Source organism: Dysidea avara, chromosome 4, assembly GCF_963678975.1.
Source record: "Dysidea avara chromosome 4, odDysAvar1.4, whole genome shotgun sequence".
Classification (NCBI taxonomy): Eukaryota; Metazoa; Porifera; class Demospongiae; order Dictyoceratida; family Dysideidae; genus Dysidea; species Dysidea avara.
This window is the reverse complement of record NC_089275.1, coordinates 48,346,451-48,354,393: the sequence shown is the minus strand read 5'-3', so window position 1 is coordinate 48,354,393 and position 7,943 is coordinate 48,346,451. Positions and strand designations below refer to the sequence as shown.

General features: G+C 38.3%; 1 long non-coding RNA gene across 1 annotated transcript; it reads left to right on the top strand.

Annotated features, from left to right (window-relative positions):
• The first annotated feature begins 3,067 nt into the window (after window positions 1–3,067).
• On the top strand, window positions 3,068–7,915 carry LOC136252582 (uncharacterized). Its single transcript, XR_010699704.1, has 4 exons — window positions 3,068–3,208; window positions 3,257–3,378; window positions 5,689–5,842; window positions 7,637–7,915. It is a non-coding gene; the product is annotated as an uncharacterized lncRNA (long non-coding RNA).
• Window positions 7,916–7,943: the final 28 nt, after the last annotated feature.

Below are 7,943 nucleotides of genomic sequence, written 5' to 3'. Positions count from 1 at the left end.
AGGTATGACAGCGTGTAACAATCACAGTTAATGCGATATGCTTTGTTACAAAATCTACGGTCTGAATTCTCTCGCCAAAATCTCTCACAAAGGCCTAAATACTTGCTGTAACTATTAACGCTGCTTAGAACACTGCTTGAGCACAAAACTGTTTTGTCTTTCCAAGTCACGCATAACTAACAGAAATCAAACCAGAAATTTCTTGCGTTTCTTATCCTTTTTATGTACTCTATTATCTATGATACAATACAGTGATCATTGTGATCCACTAAATGGTCATGTGATTCAGAGTGATCATGTGATCACCCACAGGTGCACATGGTCCAGTAGAATACAGTTCAGTATTGGAGAAGTTGTCACCTAGCAACTGTGATGTGTCCAAATTACAAGGGACTACCATATTTGTACATGATGAGGTAATGCTATTTATAGTAACTACCTAATATAGTCATATATATCTACTAGGAGGTGTTAACAGGACAACTAGATGATGGAGCTATTTTGACATCACTTGGTCAACTTCCTGTGGTACCATATGTTAATTTAACCCTCAAGGATGGCAAAGAGGTGACAGTGTTTACTGAGAACCCCAAGGGGGTTAGCCTGGGGCATAACCAACCTCATCAGGTAATGTGTAATAGACACTAGTATAGCATTTCCTATCATAGTTAAGTATAGTTAAGTAACTGCTTGTTTTCAGCTGCACAGTTTGTCACTTCGAGATACTTTCATTGTTCTGTTTTTAAAAACCACTTGTATTAGGTTTTGATAAATGTCCTCAATTTGTTTGAAAATGTTAATCCCAATGGAGGAGTCATATATATCCATACTGAACAAGCAGTTTATTGGCCTTAATGCTGTAATGCTGTAACTAACTGAAGGCACTTTTGTAATGACATAGCTGATATACTGGTAAAGCTAGCAGCATAAGTAACATAATACCATCTATGCTACATAACAGGTATTAGCCCATTCAGATTCATTTTAAGACTGTGATTATGTTTGTATAATTATAAGAAACAATTCACTGTAACCTGAAATGCCTGTGTTGTGGGGTGGCACCCAAATGAAGAGAATGTAATACTACAGAGCCTGAGGGTTTCTAAATTCCATAGAACCCTGTGTTTTGAAAGTGCCTTCAGTTAGTTCAGTGTGACCCTAAATGCTTCCAACAGATTGCTACATGCTACAAAATTTTAATTTTTTTTTAATTCAATGGAATTGACTAACGGTCTGATGCCTTCAGACAAGCATAACTCATTAACTGCTAAAGCTACGGGCCGGATTTTTTCACTGTTCAATGTCACTTTGTCCTGAGATGTGCTTTTTAGCATACCGCAGTATGTGCAATGAAGCATTCAAAGGCATCACCTTTGTCCTCCTTTGTGTCCCATTTCTTTTTGCTGACAGCTAAAGGTGTCAATTCGTGGTAGCGCGATGGCTTCCCTATATGGGAATTGTCATATTTTCCATGGTGCCTGGATTGATTGCGGAGGTATTTCTCCTACTGTTCTTAAATATCTTTTAGCATTGTAAAACGGACTTAACATAGCTCAAAGCAAAGCATAATGGTCACTGTCACTTTCGAGTTAATAATTGATAGCTGGGGCACTTGAATCATCCATATTGTCATGGTGACTGGATTGATTGCAGAGGTGCTTCTCCTACCTGTTCTTCGTCTGTAGCACTGTGTAATGCGCTGAACATAGCTGAAAACAAAGCATAATAGCCACATCACTTTCAAGTCAGTCTGGTGCCATCCTTTCTTTTGATGCAGTATGCGTGGGTTCATCAGTCATAATAATGTTACAAAATACTGTATTTGACCGGTTAATAGCCGCGGCTCACATAATAGTTGCCCCCCGGATAGTAGCCGCTTGAATTACTGTCATAAGAGCCACCCTCGGATAAGAGCTGCGGCTTGCATCTGAATATGCTGATTCAAGTGCTGATGACACACGTTTGAAGGAGAAACTAAGCGAAGAAGTTATTTTAAGCCTGGAAATAGCATTTCTGAGAGGAGCCAAGTGGATTAACAGTATTAAAGGATGATTATACAAGGTCAGCCGTTTGAAAATCCGTATAAACACTGCAGGTTACTGCCACACTAGCTCATAGTAGCCGCCCTCAGATAGTAGCCACCTTTGCATAGTACCTGCATCATTTTAAAGTTATAGTATCCATGGCTATTAACCGGTAAAATACAGTAAGTATAAGGAAAAATTAAGGATTCAAGTTTGATTATAGAAAAAGTAGGGAAGCAAGGAGGTCACCTACACCTGCAGGTGTACTAGTGGACAGTTAATCCCTAATTCTATCTACCTACCATGACTCAATTAGGGATTAAATGTCCCCTAGTATATCTGCAGGTGTAGGCAACCTCCCTTGTTTCCCTATTTTTTTCTATGATCCCTAATCAAACTTAAAATTCTTAATTTCATCATTAAATAATTGTTTCTGGTACTTAATCACACATGTAGACAAACATAAAGCTCTATCATGAGGTGCAGTTATACAAGAGAAGAGTTCGTCAACTGTGCTAGACTCTAATTTTCACATGGTATATATGACCAATAGCAACGCTGCGCTTATCAACAAAATGGTCTTCTGCAGTATGGAACTTGTGCTCCACGTGAAGGAAATTGGATTCCAAATATTAGTACACATCACATGGTGACTACAAATCACACCACCCCAAGAGAGTAAATTGACAGAGTTTTTTATTAAATGTGTGTGCTTAACAAGTATATGTTAATAATTTATAATTTTCTTGGAAGTTTTATTAAGGGAATATACCTAACAACCAGACTCTATGGTAATAGTGTGACTGCTCTATCAATCTTTAATGGAGTTGAATTGTGCAAATTGTAGATCTTCTTACCATTGTTAGTGTTTAAGTGTACACATGTAGTTAACAAGGTTTATGCTTCACCAGTGTCAGACCTGCATTCACCCAGTGACATTTAAGGAGTTGAGTACCTTTTGTTTATTACTGAAGATATTGATCTGTGTATGGTCCTGTTTATCTGTGTAGTCATTCTATTGGTTGTGTTTATTCTCCTCCAGATGAACAAGTGAAGAACTGGTTTATGATGTAATCCTACACGTCTACACTTCATGTTGGTGACACCATCTTGATTGTGGCCGCAGAAATATGACCAACTAGCATATGTTTGGCTACCGATGTTGACATGTCCACCATATACAGGTATGTACATGTTCTATGAGGTAGGTATATATATTAGTGTATGAATAGGACTGGAGACCAGTTAGTTATCTAAACTGTTATCATGAAGCAGCAAAATTTCTACCAGCAAAAATTTCCATTTATACTGTAGTTGTTTCAAACTGACTAACTTGCACAGAAGTATTGTACAGGTGAATAATTCAGTACTGTAGTACTGTGTATTAAGGATCATGGAGGTTTACATATTCTCACATAAAAGAAACCATTCTCACAGTACCTTTACCATGCCTTGGCAGTATTGATGAGTTACTGTATAACCAAGCCCAAAAGTGTCTTCAGTGTGACCCAAAATGCTCCCAACAAGTTGCTACCAAGTTTTATTATTTTTAATGTAGAGGAATTTTCTGCTGATTGACTAACTTACTATTGCCTTCAGACAAATGTAACTTGCTAACAGCTAAGGCCGTGAACTAGATTTGTTTACTGTTAGACATCACTTCAGCTTGACTGGTGAAGTTTAACATATCACAGTATGTACAATGTGTACTAACTTTTGTCCTCCTTTGTGTATAGTAAAGAAACTGCACAGTACATCCATACAGTATGTGAAACCTTGTGTATTATGTGGTATTATTTATAATTTGTACACATCAGATGTGTTTGGTTTTGTCAAGATTTCTGTTGCTAGAAATGTGTATATGTGGCAGTGTGCGGTAGTGTATGTACGTGTATATGAGATGTGGTAGGTCACTAACAATGCTTTGTACCCTAGCAGATTGGTAGAGTATAAGCCTAACAGTTTGGTGTATAACGTAACAACTGACATTTTATACAGTGTGACGGACCTTCACTGCAGGCCCTACCATTATTATCATATAGTAATTGTGTACCGTATAGCGGGGAAATTTTTGGAAAGGTTAAATTTTCAAAAAAGAGTGCTTGATTGAAAATTTGAAAAAATGTTTTCGAAACAATGCCTCTTTACTGCACCACACCATAGATGATATTTTCGAAAACAAATAGTTATTTTCGAATTTTTCGAACATTTCCCGATATATGGTATTGCATAGAGTAAGTGAATGAAGTGTTATATTAAACTAATAGGATGAGTGTTCTCATTTTTCTCAATACTGGATAGCAAGAATCTCGACGTCAATCCTTCATGTATTCATTGAACTGGTAGTTCATTTCCACCCATACACCACTTTTTCATGTTATTACATGTTTTGCTTAACTCATCTTCTCAGAAAACACTGCTAATACAGTGCCAGAAATAAGAATTAATCATTGACTGGTCAAATGTTCTAGCAAGATTATATTTGGTAGGCCATTTCCAGATTTGATTGGCCATCTTGTCTCCTGGGAACAGCAAGTGGTATGTAGCTGATGTGCTTCTGAGGACAGCATCACAGGATATTATACTATTGGACACCACAAACAATCCTTCACAGATCACCAGCATATGGAACACCTAGAAACATGTTTCTAACTCCACCACGTACATTTTAGGAGCCCATTTTCATATGGGCTCTTATTAAATTTGTTAATCAAAATGTGTGCATTAACTAATTTGCATGTATTCTATGACTAGCTACCTTACAGCATGATGACTAGGATAAAGTACGAGAGCTACGAATATATATCAGGTTAAACACCACGGCTTTGGTAGTAACCACACCTCATCTATAGAAGAAACGTGCTCCAGTAAATGTAGTAACCACCACAGTGATTCGGCTACAGCAACAACCGTTAACATCCTGTACGTTATCCATGTCGAGCCAGCTTGCCCTTGGCCATGAGATTATGATATGATTTATCATCTGATATTGCTGGTTTCCATTGTTGTACTTTAAGATTGATCGCTCTCTGCTCAGTATATCCCTGATGTCAGTAACGTGGAAAGGGGCATCACTCCTGGCCAATGTGGCTCAACTGGATCCCACCAAAAACTAGACACAAGTCGCTTTACTCAGTAGACTCGAATATCCTCAAATGTACATAGTCTAAATGCTTCCAATCTTCCAAAGTCTTCGCAAAACAATGAAGTTTAAATCTACTAATACAATGTGTGCACTAAAATATTGAGACCTCAACAAGTCTCCTGTCATCTGTGGTCACGTGGTAACATCCTATGGGCACTCCATCATCACTGGGACGTTGAGCAGCTGTGAGGTACGATATCAGCTTGATGTGACATCTGTTATAAGTTGCTTGATTTTTAATTTGTGACCTTCTACCAACTGTCTTGCTGCTTGTCGGACATTTGACTGACCAAACCTCCAAATAGTCAGTCAAAACGTAATTTTTCTTGGAAGTGACCAATGGCCAACAGTTATTTCTGGCACTGTAATATGTAGTAGTACACATGTAGTTAACAAGCTTTATGCTTCAGGAGGTACATTTAAGAGTTGTGTACCTTTGTTTATTACTGTAGTTTTTATCTGTGTGTGGTTCTGTTTCTCTGTGTAGTCATTCTATTGGTTGTGTTTATTCTCCTCCAGATGAACAAGTGAAGAACTGGTTAATGATGTAATTCTACACATCTACACTTCATGTTGGCGACACCAACTTGAATATGGCTGCAGAATGTGACCAATGAGTAAATGTTCAGCTACCGATGTTGAGATATGACCATATATGTACATGTTCCAAAAAGTAAGTATATTAGTGTACAAATAGGTCCTGGACCAGTTAGTTATCTAAACTGTCGACAAATTTCAAATGAATCCTCTATTAATTGAAGTGTTTAAATGGTCTATAATTTTTTAAGAACAAGTTTCATGTACATATTAGATAAATCAGAAGTCCATATCATCCCCAAGGGTTTTGTATGTAATGTAAAAAGTCCAGAATTTAGTGTTGTACCAAGTATGACTTCTCATTTTAGAGTTTAAAACTTCTACTTGTGTGTAATATTATCCACTAAGAGTAATGCCTGTAAGGTCAAGTAAACAGATAAACTAATGTGAGGACCTCCATATTGCTAATGACCATCAGATATTTTACTCTTCAATACAAGTGTACAGGGGGGAGTTTGTAAAAGACGGAATAAGGAATAGCGGAATAATGGAATAACTCGCATCACAACGAATGGACATTTATATGGCTTATGCAATGTTAGGGTGATTGTACTGTTACAGCTGTGAACTCATCCCTCGTAGATATCCTTACAATGTAGGGTGATGGCGTGTACTGTTACAGCTGTGAACTACACTCAGTGGCGTAGCCAAGGGTGGGCATGGGCGGGCATTTGCCCAACCATCACAGTTTCTTGCCCAACCATCACAAACTTTTGCCCAACCATCACAAGTAGCTTAAGATTCACGCGAGGATTCACAGCAGCACACAAAACCACCCTACTTTGGTACTGTAAAGCGTAAACATGTACCTCATTTCTTGAACCATGACTTCAGAAGGGATCGAGATAGATGGTATATCACGTGATCCATTACGCGTAAAATCCCTTGGGAAGTCCCTATAAAAGACGCACGTGCCACGCTCCTTGGCACGGTTTAAATTCGAAATTTAAAATGGAGTCAAAGTGTGGTACACTACAGCCGTGGTACTGTATCTCTGAGTCACAGTGAGTGATAATCGTCAGTAGGATTCAGTGTGGATGGTGCTGGCAGCAAAAGATTTCGTTTCAGTGGATTTGTCAAGCGTATTTTTTGATAAGGAAAGTACCGTATAGCCTACCTTACTGCTGATGAAAGAAAACAGGAAAACGTGACTCTTCTAGATAAGGCCACTCCAATTGGTAATTATGTTTCTGGTCCACCGCCCGCATCCTTTTTTGGAGAATGTGACATTTCAGAAATACATGGGAAGAATGCCCGCATCAGCTTTTTGAAAAACCTGGATTTCAGATACAAATATTGGGCTGCAACAAGTATGCTAAATCTAACCATCTAAGTATTTTATCAGTGAAAACCTGCAAGAAATGGGCGGAGTGTATAGTACAGATCGATTTACTCTAATAGAACATTCAGTAAATCACAAAAAAATACTCTAATTGAGCAGTCACTTCATTGTTGCTTTGTTGCTGAATTCCGCCCGCCCGCACCTAAAACTGATTTTCAAAGGACCAGAAACATAATTACCAATTGGAGTGGCCTAACAATAATAGCATATGCAAATGGAGCTGGAAATGGAGAAAAGGTCAAGTCATTATAAAGCGTCACGTGCACAATTTGTACTGATTAACCGAGTTGTGGTTTACACCAGATACATGCAAAATGTACATTGGCTGCTATAAGTCTGGGACGAAGCTTTCTTGGCATGCTGATATTTGTGTTATAGTTCATAAATTAGCGCCCCGGTCTTCATTTGGGACCATGTGGTGTTTAATTGAAAAGCATTTCATATCGCTGTGGTGGTTGGTCTGTAAACCATACTACCAGTGATTGTGGTAAACATGTGATGAACTGTTTACATTGTTGGTTCTTGTAGGTTCAGCAGTTTGATGTCACGTGATACTCAGCTACGGCGATCGTCGGTGGATGCCTGCCCTACAAGTTTAATAGATAGCATATAGCTAGTAAATGTATGCATGCATGCAAGCAACATTTATTTACACTATAGTATAGGTAGCTGTAGACCTTGTGTGCATACACTTTTTTATATTTTTCTTTGATAATGTCTCACATGAAAGTGAGCGTGTTTCTTGTGTGTGTGTGTGTGTAGTTAAGTTGATGTTATGCCCAACCATCAAATATTGGCTGGCTACGCCCCTGACTACACTGCTTCGTCACTCATA